The sequence below is a fragment of the Rousettus aegyptiacus genome, unplaced genomic scaffold (assembly GCF_014176215.1).
Source record: "Rousettus aegyptiacus isolate mRouAeg1 unplaced genomic scaffold, mRouAeg1.p scaffold_m13_p_4, whole genome shotgun sequence".
Classification (NCBI taxonomy): Eukaryota; Metazoa; Chordata; class Mammalia; order Chiroptera; family Pteropodidae; genus Rousettus; species Rousettus aegyptiacus.
The window spans coordinates 9319746-9333973 of record NW_023416307.1 but is presented as its reverse complement, the minus strand read 5'-3'; the positions used below and the strand labels follow the sequence as shown (position 1 = coordinate 9333973).

The 14228-nt window shown below is 38.0% G+C and overlaps 1 protein-coding gene across 1 annotated transcript in view; it reads left to right on the top strand.

Annotated features, from left to right (window-relative positions):
* Positions 1 to 6951: 6951 nt before the first annotated feature.
* MAP3K7CL (MAP3K7 C-terminal like) overlaps positions 6952 to 14228 on the top strand; it is a 67803-nt gene continuing 60526 nt past the window's right edge. The window contains exon 1 of the mRNA XM_016129888.2: positions 6952 to 9703. The gene's annotated coding sequence lies outside the window, so the exon portion shown is untranslated. The remainder of the gene's footprint in view (positions 9704 to 14228) is intronic.

Sequence of the window (14228 nt, the reverse complement as noted above, 5' to 3'; positions counted from 1 at the left end):
GACTCTCTCTAATGGGGAGGGTCAGTCGCTGGCTGGCTAATGAAGGCTCGTAATTAATCTCAGTTGGCTCCATGGGTCTTAGATTTGAACGCACCCCCAACAACGTGAGACTGATAATTAAAATCTGTAAGGCTAACTACATACTGAATGCTCATATGTACCAGGCTCTGTGTTACTTGCTTTTCGTGCGGTATCTCATTTAATGGCCACTTAGGAGTTAACTGTTCTCCATTTGGTAGAAGCGAAAACTGAAGTTTGCACATGGTAATTTGATCACGCCACTAGTAATTGTTAAAGCTAGGATTCCTACCCATATCAAACTGCAGAATGCACATTCTTAATTACTATCTGTATTACTTGTATTCTGCTTTTTCCTGAAAACACAAATCCCTACTACTCTCCCAGAGTCTTTTAAAACCCGACCTCTCTGTCTACCCCCAACACATGGCTGATTTTAAAAAGACTGAATGGTGGTAGAATATTTTTAAGAACGTCACACAGTGAAAGTAAAACACTGTTGTTGAAAATACAGAAAACGTAAAGCAGAATGTTTTGGCTCAGCTTTTGTTCTTTGACAGTACAAATTACTATTTTTAAAAAGTGAGACAGATTTAGTATGCCTTAAAAAATCACATGTGTCAGATCTATCATCAGTTATAACTTTTTCTATTTTCTCATTATAAAGTACAGTTATAAAAATTAAAAAATGCTTTTTTTGCCACATTAAATAATATGTGAATCACCTGTTGAGAAGCAATACAAAAAATCACCGGTCCTCAAAGTGTGTGGTCCAAGGACCTCTGAAGTGTGCTAAGACTCTCTCAGGGTTCACCATGACCAAACTATTTTTGTAATAATACTAAGACATTTACTCTCATTCTTTCAGTTAAGACTTTGCCAGAGGTTACAGGACACGTGTGACTAACACAGTTTAAATGTAAAAAGCATGAGAAGTTTGTTATCTTCTATGAAATCAGATGTAAAAGAGATTTGCAAAAGTGCAAAACAATGCCACTCTTCTCATTATTTTTTATTTTGAAAGAGTTATTTTTAACAAAAATATGTATGTTAACATGATGGGCCTATTAGTTATTTTAAATTCACAAATATTAAAATTTATCAGTGACAAAATTATAAACTAAGTTTATAATACAGGAAATATTGATAGCTGTAATCCACATAAATAAAAGCTATTTGAGAACATCAATAATTTTTAAGAAAGGGTTCTTGAGACTGAAAAGTTAGAGAATCACAGGAGTAGATAAGACCTGAACGATAATAAAACAACTCAAGATTTTTCTCATGATTAGCTAAGAAATAAGAACTCATTCATCTGACTCAGAAAGAGTATTACCTATAACTAACCCAAATGAAAGGGGTTAAAAATGACACCTGTTGAAATTTAATTAGTTAAAAATACTTAAGGAATCAAATTTTATAAGGACTATGGAAAATTAAACTTAACAAAACAATTGATGAATCAAATTTCCATTGAAAGTTTCTAATAAATTGATCTTACATTAATTTTAATCAGTTAAAAAGAAAATGGGAAAATGGAAATCAATTAAAATCTATGTACTTTATCAAGAAATCAAATTGATTCGATTGCCACGAAGAATGCTTTTTAGATGAAAATTCATTAATTTTGCATTATTTGGGTTAAACTGTGTATTCAGAAGTATTGAATTAAATATCGAGGGCAAATTTTCTACTGGATCCAAATAGTAGTTCAAATATTCCTCACTCAGAGAGGAAAATAAACACAAATCCTTAATGTGGCTTCAAGGGCCAGGTGCTGGTCCCTGCTTATCTCACATGTATCTTCTTAACCTTCCAATTTGTGTTCTGCCCACAATAGCCTGAGTATTCATCCTGTCCGCTTTATCTGGTCTGCATCAGGGCCTTTGCCTCTGCTGTTCTCTTTACCTAGAATGCTCTTCCTCTCCCTTTTGGCTAAGTTAATTCTACTTCAGTAAAGAGATACTTTTGTTAAAAAAAAAGCCTTCCAAGGCTCCCAAGAAGTTCCCAATTAGTCATTCTCATAACTTCTGTGCTCCTCCTTTATAGCGCTCAAAACAGTTGTAATGACAAAATTATAATCTCTCTCAATCATTAGGTAGGTGCTAGATTGCTAGCACCTATCACTGGGCATTGCATGGAATAGAGTCTCAATAAATAATTGTTGAATGATCAAATATGGGTCCAGAAGAGGACACCACAAAATTGGGACGTATGAACTTCATTCATCCCATCCAGATGTACCTGCTATAAAACCAGAGAGTATCACGGAGTAATCAAAAGGCTTTGCCCAGGAGTTTGCAAAAGGCCAAGGAGACTGTAGCTTTCTGCTATTTTGATTCAAGAGTCCTGATCCTGTTAGGTGCCAATCTCTTGGATTGAGGGTGTTGCTCTGTCAACTCCATCTTCTGGAGGACCTCCACTCATGCCCTGGGATATCTAAGCCAACTCAGGACTCTGATGAAGAGTAACCATTTGTTTCCAGTGACTGTTTCTATTTTTTTCCTGTTTTGCTTGCCTAAAGTTTTAACCTCTGTACTTCAGAGTTGTTTTAATGTTTTTGCCTTATCTGCGTTTTAAATTTTTTGGTATTCTTATTTTTTTACTGGCTCCCATTAAATCTTTCATCTTCTGGTTCCCCCCCCCATTCGTATTTTTTATTTCATGTGTCATTTATTTCATCAAAATTTAATCTTTTTATTTGGTTTTGGGTTTCATAACTCATTTTTTGTTGATTTATTATATTCAATTTCTTTTTATTTGAAAATCTCAATTTTCCTTTATAAATTCGTTTGTTTGTTTTACATTTTAATCAAATTTCTTTGAATTAAGGAAACCCCTGTTTCCCTCTCTGAGTTTGAAAATGACTACTTGGGAGTCAGGCAAATGGGATTCAGAGTATAACTGCAGTTTTAAGGGACATGACTTAGTGTGAAAGCCCAGATATGCTTGTCTGGGATTGCTGCTTTGCACTGAATTGGAATAGAGAAGCAGAAGAAGGACGGTAGACTTTAAATGGGTTAACTGTGTTAATCTAGAAATAAAAAGCCCAAATGAGAGGCGACTAACATTTATTTAGGATCACAAAGAATTGCAATTAGGGAAACACAGATTCGGGTAGAAACCCAAATAATGTCCAAATATAGGCAGAGGGTTTTTATGAGGGAAAAAAAGGGGGATAATTACATGAATAGAAGAAAGAAATTTCTATTGGTGTTAACAAGCTGAGTTACTCTTTAGCTATACGTGGCTGGGTACCAATTCTGTTTCAAGAAAGTTCTTACTGGTCAGTTCTTGTGGTGAGGATGTCCGCTTTCCGGTTGGCTTTGCAGGCAGTTGTTGATAAGACAGTATTGGTTTGGCTCAGTTCAAAGTTAGTTGCCCAGTTCAAATACTCCAAAGTTTCGAGGAACAAGATGTGCAAGGCACAGCCTCTGGAATGGCTGCTTCAAATCTATTTTAAAATAGCTCCATTAATGTCATTTTTCACAACTCCATGTAATCAAGAAAGGTGGCCCCATGTTAGTCACCTACAACAAGGTATGGATTTTGAGGCAAGAGGTTCGGAGTCTTGGGGCATAAACTAGCTTTCAATACTTTCTATTGAAGAGTCGATGTATCAGATAGTTTCTGGAACGAACAATAGTTATTTGCAACTTTTATCCTCCTGAGTCAGTGTTTCCTGGAATAGTTATTGATGAAGACGTTGGAGCAGTAAAGTCATGTTAATGTGGACAGCAAGCAGTGTGGGGGTAGACGGTTCCAGTTGTCACTCCTGATGCTTTTTCTAGTGATGAAGAGGATCCTCAATTGGTTGAGCATCCTGAGAGCATCTTGGTCCAGAAACTATGTTCATTTCCTTTGCTCCAAATGCCCATGGGGGAGGCCATGTTGGGTTCAGAAGAGGGAGTTAGGTTGATGCTAAGTGCATACAGGCAGATGTAATCCATGATCATGCCATTACCAATATGTCTCGTCTCTGTTTTCGGTTGTTAAACTGGAGGTAGCTTCCCTTCCCATGAAGAAGATTCCTCCACTAAAATATGGCATAGTTGTGGCCTTATGATAAGGTTCCTACACCACCTTTTTAAAAAAAAATTTCAAGCAAACTTACCATATTCTGACTATATTAATAATTTGACTGCAGGAGGCCTTACATCTAAGGTTTGGATCTCTCTTTTTCTATTATAGGGGGAAAAAACTTTCACAGAGGTAAGGATGCGCCAGTTATTTCACATTTTTTAAAACTTAATTGGGGTGTGGGAAGGGATGATAGTTACCAAACTCTTTTAGTTAGCTCAGGCTGCTATACCAAAATTACCATAGGCTCTGTGGCCTAAACAATAGAAATATATTTTTGTATAGTTTTGGAGGCTGGAAACGCCAAGATAAAAGTGCCAACAAGGTAGATTTTATTCTGAGGCCTCTTGTCCTGGCTTGTAGTCAGCCAACATCAGCAAGATCTCTGATGTAGCTTCTTATAAGAACATTAATCCTGTTGCATCAAATCACAACCTTTATGGCCTCATTTAATCTTAATTGCCTCCTCGTAGGCCCCATCATCTCCAAGTACAGTAACATATAACATATAAATTTGGTGGGAACACAATTCAATCCATAGATAGCATCCTTATTCTCACAGGAACTTTTTTGTCCTGATTAATTTCTCTGACAAATTAAAAAGAGATTTCCCTTGATGCGTATATTGATCAGATCACCCACTATCTGCTTGGGTGTTGGGCCACATTTCTGTCATCTTTGGACTCATTGATTAGGAACCCCACTGCAGGAAGAACCATCTAAACACCTGGTCTGGTAAAGCAGATGGAGACATGCCTCAAGCCTCAAACAATTGAGAAAGAGTTTACTTTTCCCTGAGCTCCTTCTGTGGTGACCTCAGGGGCATGTTGAATGGTAAATTTCCAGTCAACTTTGTTTGCATACAGAGGCTGCTCCTGGGCAGTGGTGTATGTAGGCTCTTCAAGGTTACAAAGAAAAGAAATCTACATGCTGATCACTTTAGAGGGGGCAGTTTATTAAGGCTTACACAAAAGTAAGAAATTGTACCACTGTCCTCGAGCCAGAAGACTTCATGTATACCACCAATAGGCTGAGTGTCTCTGACTGCCATCCTCATACCCTAGAGTATCTGTCTCTATGGCTTTTACCAATGTGGCATGTGCTTCTCTTTGCTTCTTTCATCCCCTGGCCTCTTTTCTTCTCTCTACATGTTGGCTTCAGCTTGTTTTCTGTTTTCTATATGTCTCAGCTTCAGGCCCCCTTCAGGTGGGTCTCTGTGTGCTTCATATTTAAACATCCCAAGGGAGAAGATCTGATTGCTTCAGTTTATTGCCATCCAGTGAAAAGTCCCATTTCTGCTGAATTCTCAAATCAAGGAGACTACAAGCCTTTATGGCTATCTTGGCCTAAACAAGAATTTCTGGTACGTTCAGTGGTGACTAGGAGGTGGGGGCAGGATCATCTGTAACCTTAGTGTAAGGAATTCTTTGTGACTGTTTTGTTTCAAAGTGAGCTGTGAGCGTGGCCTACACTCACAGTTTCATAAGCAGTCCAGTCAGTCTCTCCCAGGCTACGCCATAATTAGTAACTCCCTTAAAGCCTTTCTAATTCAAGGCAAAATAAAAAGATACGAAAAGTAGTATAGTTAATCACTACCTTTTTATTACTAGTCTGAAGATGGAGATCGAGATCTTGGACTAGAGGAAAATGATCACTTACCCCTTCCTTTAAATGCTGGCTTAGTTGCCCTGGTGCTCTTTTGTGCCCAGCCATGATTGAGCCGGTTAGATGATGAGGAAGAGGAAAGTAAAATGGAATGACACATGTCACATTTAAATTCTATCGGTGGCAGCTTAGATCTCTGGAGAGTGATGAAATCTCTATCGTGGGTGACTTGAGAGAGGTTTCAGCTTTTATGAATAGATTATCGATAAACTAAAACTAAACACAATCAGTCCTTTCAGTAAAATTAGGAGTTTCTTTCATAGTTCCTCTGATGGACAGGCCAGACTGGCATACTTCTGTGGTCCTGCATTGCAGAGGCCAAAGAGTTGAAGCTGTATTTCCCAGGTTCCCTTGCAGTTAGATATGGTTCTGGATATAAATAAGTCTCCACTAATTGGGCACCTTCATAGAAGCATTCGAAGATGATAGGGAGATAAAGTCTATTTCCGTGCTGCTTTGATAATTCTGCCAGCAAGCCGAGTCACTGGAGGATGCATTTTTGACTTCACTATTCCAGTCGTTACTCGGTGTAGAGGGGCAGCTGTGGAGACGGTGACAGCTTCTCCATCCATCTTCTGGCTCTCTGGATTACAGCCGTGGTTATGTGTTCTTGGTCCCAGGCTGTCCAGGGATGATTGTTGATTCCTCACCTTCTGGATCATATAGAAAGAAGTAGTCTCCCACGGTGGGTCAGTCATGTCACAACTGGGATTTATTCCCGGAGATCAACCTTAAAGCTTGCTTCTTCATCCATGGTGGATTTCTGAAGCATCTTAATCCTTGTATTAAAATCTTGTTTTGCTTATAATACTTAGAGCGGTTCCTGTTTCCTGCATGAGATGCTGATGGAGCCAATTCTTGTGTTTACGATTATTAGGAAGCTAAAAACAGTCACAGCTAGTCTTGGGAGCCAACATATGAGATGAAATTTAGAAGTCATTCAGGATCTTGCGAACCCAATTTTTACTCTTAATTTTTTAAATTTTTTGTTTTTTAAACATTCCTATGGATGTCCTAGAACTGAGAGTCAGGAAAGATTTCGAGGAACCTGATGAGAACAATTGAATAAGCCTCAATATCAAGCAATTGCTTCTCTCTAGTACACACAGGAAACATCTCAGTCTTACTGATTAAAAAGGTCAAGTAAAATAAGATACCTGGTGAAGATTTTTCTGTTATTAAAATCGTTTATGGTCTTCTGGTAACGAGTCTTTCTTGACTTTATTCTCATGGACTAAAGCATAGTACAATTGCACTGCCCCCTTTTTTGAAAAATATATAAATCTCCTTTTGAATTATGGATTTATGAGCTTACTGGGTGTTTTCCCCCCCTCGTTTTAGCCAATTTTCCATGACAATACAAGCCTGGCTTTCTCAGACCAATGTTCTATGCAAGGAGCAGACTTTTGAGAAAGTTATTCCACAGTAATAACTTTCCTTTCTGTATATTTCAAGAACAAGATAAGATTAATCACAGCTTTTATTGATCTTTACCCAGTATTTGACCCTGTGCGTAGGAACCAGCTTATAGTCTGTACTGTACAGTATTGAACCTGGTCCCGATTCTTACACGGTAGTTTCCCCCTTATTCGCGGTTTCGCTTTCCATGGTTTCAGATACCTGTGGTCAACGATGGTCTTAAAGTATTAAATGGAAAATTCCAGAAATAAACAGTTCCCAAGTTTTAACTTGAGTGCCATATGCCCAATGCTACATCAAAATGCCCTTGTCATCTACTTCATCTCATCACATAGGTGTCGTATCAGCTCATTATCACAGAAGGATGAGTACAGTACAGTAAGATATTTGGAGATAGGCCACATTCATATAACTTTTGTTACAGTATATAATTGTTCTATTTTATTATTATTGTTAATCTCTTACTGTGTCTAATGTATAAATTAAACTTTATCATAGGTATCTATAGGAAAATACAGTGTACATAGCGTTCAATGTCATCCATAGTTGCAGACCTCCACTGGGGGTCTTGGAACATATTTACCGTGGCTAAGGCAGGGAGGGGCGCTACTGTAGAGAATCTGTATCTTAACACCAGTGCAAGATCTGGGTTTGAAAGAACAATCTCCTGATAAGTTAAGTACTTATTTCAAAGTGAGTAAGACAGGGATGTTTCGAATGCCCCCTTTCTTTTAACTTGTTTCTTAATATTCAGTATTACTTTTAGATGAACTAATTGAATCCCTCCCTACACCCACTGAAAGTCAACAAATAGTTTTATCTACTGATATTATCAAACTCTAGAAATGACTTTACCGGCTCTTGGTCCTATTTTCTACTAATAGAAGAAAGGCTTAAATTCAGGCACTGTGGCAGTTAGCCATTGCTGTATCAGTTAGCATTAATAAAGCATTCACACATTTAGTGGCTTAAAGCCACATGGACTTATTTCTTACAAGACTAAAACTAGGTTGGCACTTTGGCTGATCTAGCCAGGCTTTGCCATGTTAGACGAGGATTGCTTATATATCTACAGTCAGCTGTTGGGTGGTCTCATCCTCCAGCAGGCTACCTGGCTGGACCTCATGGAAGCTGAGGGTTCCACAAGAGCAAGCAGAAGTGTGTAAGGGCTTTTGTCAAATTTGCTGCTATCCCATTGGCCAAAGTAGGTCACATGGCCAATCCCAGAGTCAGTGTAGAAGGGCAGTATCAAAGAGTGTAGGTGCAAGGAAGCGTGAAAATGGAAGACACAGTGCAGTCAGTTACCATCACCGCTCAAACCTCAATCACCCTTTTCGGCAAAAGTTTTCCAATGTTCATCTGCTTTGTATTCAACAGTTCCACTCAGCAATTTATTTTAGGAAAATACTGTACTGGAACCAACTTACCTTGTAGGATTCACTAGAAGACAGCATTAAAATTTTCTTTTGGTGTTTTGCTGAGTTGTTTTGTTTTCTTTTGTTTTTGTTTTTCCTTAAACCACAGTGAGTGACTAGTAATATCTAGATTGCAGTGGTTCAGGTTAACAATTAGTGCAGTCATTCTTTGTGCCATAGTGATTTGAGATCCTACTTTTCCATTATTTTTTAAAATGAATTCAGAAGTTTTTAGACGGCACAATTTTGGTCCTTTTTAAAAAGATATTTCTGCATCTCCCCTGGTTAGTTCATCAATGTTCTCTGCCTTATTTTACTCCACAGAATATCTGTACCTTGTATTCTAGTTTGAGAATATAACTTTTAAGCATCTTTGATCTGATCATAATCAAAAGCCTAACTGCAAGAATGTATGTTTGAGGGAAGTTCCCTGAATGACATGTCATACACTCTAGTTTAGGCCGTTGGATGAAGCCACCCCTTCAGTGTTCTAGTTCTTTGGAGAATTGAATTTGGCAAATTGCAATTTGGGATCCTGCCGTTGACTTATAACAAGGGAGAGCGAAAGCCAGAAGTAATGGACTATTGTCTCTACTCTAGGCTTGTTTTTGTGGGTGTCGAACACTGCATTGCATGGTATCTTTTTTATATGACTCGTGGGGAAAACTTATCCCATTATTCACCCATTGTTTTTATTTTATGGCCTCTGTAATCTTACAACTTATTTCTTTCTCTTTTAAACTTCTAAAAACTTTGAGCCAAACGTGTAACCCAGCTAGCTCTACCAACTATATAAGACTATGTTGTGACATTTCTGTATGTTACTGTTTGGTTTTATTAAAATCTTGTTTGTTCTTTCTTCTTTTTCCCAGACTATCTCAATTTAAAGACAATTCTTGTTGATTTTATTTGTTTTTATAAGCCACATCAAATCCTTTAGAAATGAGGTGGGGTATACATATATTTTTTACAGTGCTAGTTTATAAATTCACAGATGGGTTGGGGATGATTAAAGGAGTTAGAAGCCTCACTTCGGAATTTTTTTTTTTTTTTTTACTAATTTAGGAAGAGGAATTTGCAATTTTTGCTGGAAGCACAGCCACACTGTAAGTAGCACAACACTTAAGTAAGTATAAAACAGGGATAAGACTCACATTACTGTACACCGATTCCATTAAAAACAATAATGGGAATAAAGGATCATTGCAGATGGTTTTTTTTCCTTAAGCTACATGTGGTAATTGATTGGTATATAATGTCTGTGACTTCTTTTAGGCACTCAGTCCGTGAGCCTGTGCTTATTTTTGTGGTTGGATTAGTAAGGAGGCTTGGTGGTTCAAATGCTTATCAGCCATCGTCATTCTCACTGGTCCTATTCTTAATTTTTGGCTATTTTTATTACAATGATTTCCCACTAGGATATTCATTAGGGTCAGTCATTAGTCTCAGGGGACTAAAATTAAGGAAGGATCTATTTCTGTCGTGGTTGGCTGGAGAAATTACATTTTCTCATTGCTATTTGATTTAGCTGTTTTCTGTTCCTTAACAGATAATTCATTCTTCTGACACTATGCCAAATTGCACAATTGAGGTGAAAGTTAAATCACATCAAGAATCCTGGTGAACAAAAAGGGTAATGGCTTTGATAAATCCCTCCCAAAAGATTTTTTTACCCCCTTACATCATCATACAGTGATTTTTGATAACTTAAGAACACATAGCCTAACATTATTTAGTTAGGAATTAACTTTCAAAGATGAATAAGAAAATTTATTTAGAAATAAGAGATACAAGAGAATATGATTAGAAAAATGTAGTAATACACAGTCATTTATCACAAGATCACTCTCAAACTTTGCCAAAAAATTACAAAGGAAAAAGGAAAAAGAAATTAGCACGGAAAATGCCTGTCTCCAAGTCCATGTACTTCCTTCTTATCTAAGATATGGAAAGACCGCTAGGCCGTTACCTGGAGACTTTTGGATTGAGAATTATGAAATAATGCTACTAATTCCCGTAAGTTTTATAGTCTGATTTCTCACATAGAGCAAATGAGAACAAGTGTGGGAATACTCAAGGTAACAGACACTCAGACCTACCGACAGTAGTAAGACGTAACAGATAATAGCCAGATAGAGAAGGGCCTGACATACTTAAGAGAGACTTGAAGAACTGGAGAAGCATAACCTGGGCTATTTAGTGAAGCCATTGCATGGATCAGTGCATCCCACTTAAAGGGATCATTGGCTATGAATAAACAAGTAAATACTGATACTTGCATCTTGTTTAAGTGGTCATTGAACATGTCAAATACATTTAAATTCTATTAAAAATGATTTAATTTTTAAAACATCTGTTGGTTCTTGAAGGAGAGAGCCACACTTGTCTGGAAAATTCATTTATAGAGAAAACCTCATTCTTTTGTTATAATATATGACTGAAATGCCACTACAATTAATGCAACATTAATCTAATGCTGATGACATGGTTATTGTGCTGGCTGAAATAATGTCGCGATGGCTTTGATGCAGAATCATAATTATCTCTGTGTGAATGGTCATAGGTAGTTAAATTACTTCCATGCAAAGTGACGAGGCAGTTCAGGTCATTGCAATTTCAGTAGTTATGTGAGGCTGTGGCAACCGATCTGACTCTATGCCAGCCCTACTCTAACCCCTTCCTATAAGACTGTCAACTATAGTCCTGTTTTCATTGAAAATACCGTAGGAGAAAAAAATGTGAAAAAGCAGCAGAGAGAAATGAACCGTGGATGTCTAAGCTCACTCTTGCTGTTGGCAAACTCTGGGCACTCTGCAGAAGGTCAGCTCACTGTTCACTAAGGTGCTGATTGAAACTCTGGGACACTAGTTCTTTCCCTTAATACAAAACCAATTTCGAGCCAAGCCATTTAAGACATTTTGAAAACGGACTCTAAAATAGCATGTGATATCCTGAGGAAAAAATAAACGATGATTTAGTAAACTAAATGATCCACGGAGTAAGGATTGCTTTATATGGCGTTCTCACAGAAAGAGAAGGCACAGATGATCAAATGTGGCCAGGAGAGAAAAAAAAAAAAAAAAAAACCCTTGATGCACTCGTATGAGTTCTGACTTGAGATGGACTTCTTGATATTCCCGGTCCAGTAAGTGTGTGCTGCTGCCCACCAGCTCTGGGAAGTGGGTGAGAGGGTTCTCACCAAGCCCGAGAGGCAGAAAGTCCACTGATTCCATGATGCTCTAGGGGAAATTAAGGAATATTTATGTCATTTCATAGTGACCATGGCATTTTTAGGATATTGCTCCTCCAGATTCATTTCATCACACAGGCAGGTTGCCATGTCACTCCAGATGGCAAAAATTAAGAACGGTGAACAGTGCTGGCCTTAGATTTGACTTCGATTTAATTGATGATAATGATGATTAGAAAGATAATAAAGTAAAATGCATCCTGCAGCAGAATTTGGCTTTGCGGCGATTGGCAGTTGACACCCATCTTCGGCTCAGTCCCTGTTCTCACTTCATTAATTTTTTAAATAACTTGCCCCGGAATTTAATAAGAATAAAAACTTTGGGCCTCACGGTATCGTACGTCAGGGTTTATAGAATGACAAAAATGACGATGACGTCACCGCCCGTTACGTGTTCACCCTGCGCCACGTGTTCCTCGTGCTAAGCCCTTCACGTACCTTATCTCATTTAATCTTCACAGCCACCCCGATGAAAGCTATCTAATGACTCCCCATTGGACTTAAAATAAAAACCAAACTCTATACCAGGGCCTCTTGAGGCCCAGCGTGATCGAGCCCTTCCCTACCCCAGATCCTGCTTTTTTCCCCACTCTCTCTGCTCTGTTTTGTTCTAGAAACGTGCCAAGCTTTTCCTCCTTAGAGCTTTCCATTGGCTGTTCCTCCTGCCCGTTCAGCTCTTCTCCCAGACCTAAGCGTGGGTGATTCCTCTTTGTCATTAGAGTCCCAGATTAAATCTCACCTCCCAGAGGGGGTTTCCTTGACAACTCTGTGTAAAGAAACTCCATAATACATACCTCTTTCACATCAGTTTGTTTTATTTTCATTGTAACACCTAACACACTCTGGAAAATTTCATGTTAGTTCATTTAAAAAGGTGTCTCTCTTCACCAATAGGAATGTAATCTTTCTAAGAATTTGGACCAAACATGTTCTTTATTATTAGGTTCCTGGTTCTTAAAACAGTGCTTGGTACGTGGTAGGTATTAAATAAATGAATAAACTCCAATTTTTGAATCAGGAAGCTGAAGCACAGAGAGGTTAAGATACCTGTCTTAGGCCACACAACTCCTAAAGGCTTATGCAGGATTTAGCCAGGCTTCATTCCAAAGCCCATTTTCTTAATCACCATGCTATAAGGCACTGATTAAGAGATTTCTGTACATCGAACCTGGACTCATGTACCAGTTATAGTGAAAACTAAACTTAGATGCCCAAGAGGGGAATTACGGTTTTGTTTTAATCTCAAGTTAAGTGAGTGGGTAAGAGCTTCTTTATTGAGCCATTATGCATTAAATAGTGCACATATTTCTCAAAAGTGCTGGATTTCCAGACTGTGCAATCAGGATAGAACAGAACTGCAAAAATATTTCACTTACATTCCAATAATTCTGGTAAAAATAGATGCTTTTATTTTTTTCAGTAGTTTAACTATAAGAAGTGAAGCTTAAATAGACACATTATTTAGGCTGTTCTACATATTCTTGATTAAGAAGCTTAAATATAAGCACGAGAAGCAACAACTAATAAATCCTATCGCTCTCTATTGTGCTCTCCTGCAAGTGTTTATTTTGAACTGTGTAATCTGTATTTGACAAAAAGTACACAAATTTACAGGCTCGCATTACATTTTCATCATGTTTTGAATTATGCGTAAGGAATAAAAGTAATTTCTGGGTTCTTTCCTGCTCCTTCTCAAAAACGCTCCTTAAGTTATTTCCCAGCCTACAAAGTTTAATTTAACTATGCTGGTTTTATTTGATAGGCTAAAAGGAATTGGATTGGTTTTAAAATAAATTATGCTGTAAATAAAAATACAAATAGGAAAAATATTTCATAACATTAATGCTATATTTCTTGAGGCTATCGAAGCCCAGTTATTATTATTGTTACAGGAAGGCCTAGCCTGCAATCGATTAATTTATGAAACGAGTTTTAGTGACACAGGCAGAAGTTTTGTGTGTGTGTGTGTGTGTGTGTGTGTGTGTGTGAGAGAGAAAAGGCAGGGACAGCCCACCTTGTGTGGTCTCCCTTTCTCTGATCTCTTGATGACGAAAACTCCTTTTGTTTCCTTTGTTCTCCAGTTTGGAAATCTTAGGGTGTGATTGTCCCAGTGAGTTAACTTTTTTTTTTTTTTGGCAACACAGAAGGCAAACGAGTGGCCGGTGCTGAGGGAGGGTCTGACATGGGTCTCCTAGAGGCACCTCTCGTCCCTAAGTTGAGAAGCTGGGGGAGCCTGCTCATACTGCTTGGGGAAAGGAGGACGGGCTCCTGAGATCCCAAGTGTGGCCTTATATTTGTCTTTTCCTATAAAGATACTGCTATATGTTCCTTTTGGTAGAGTAGAAATAATAGCGTAATTAGTGGTCTGTTTTATTATAGGC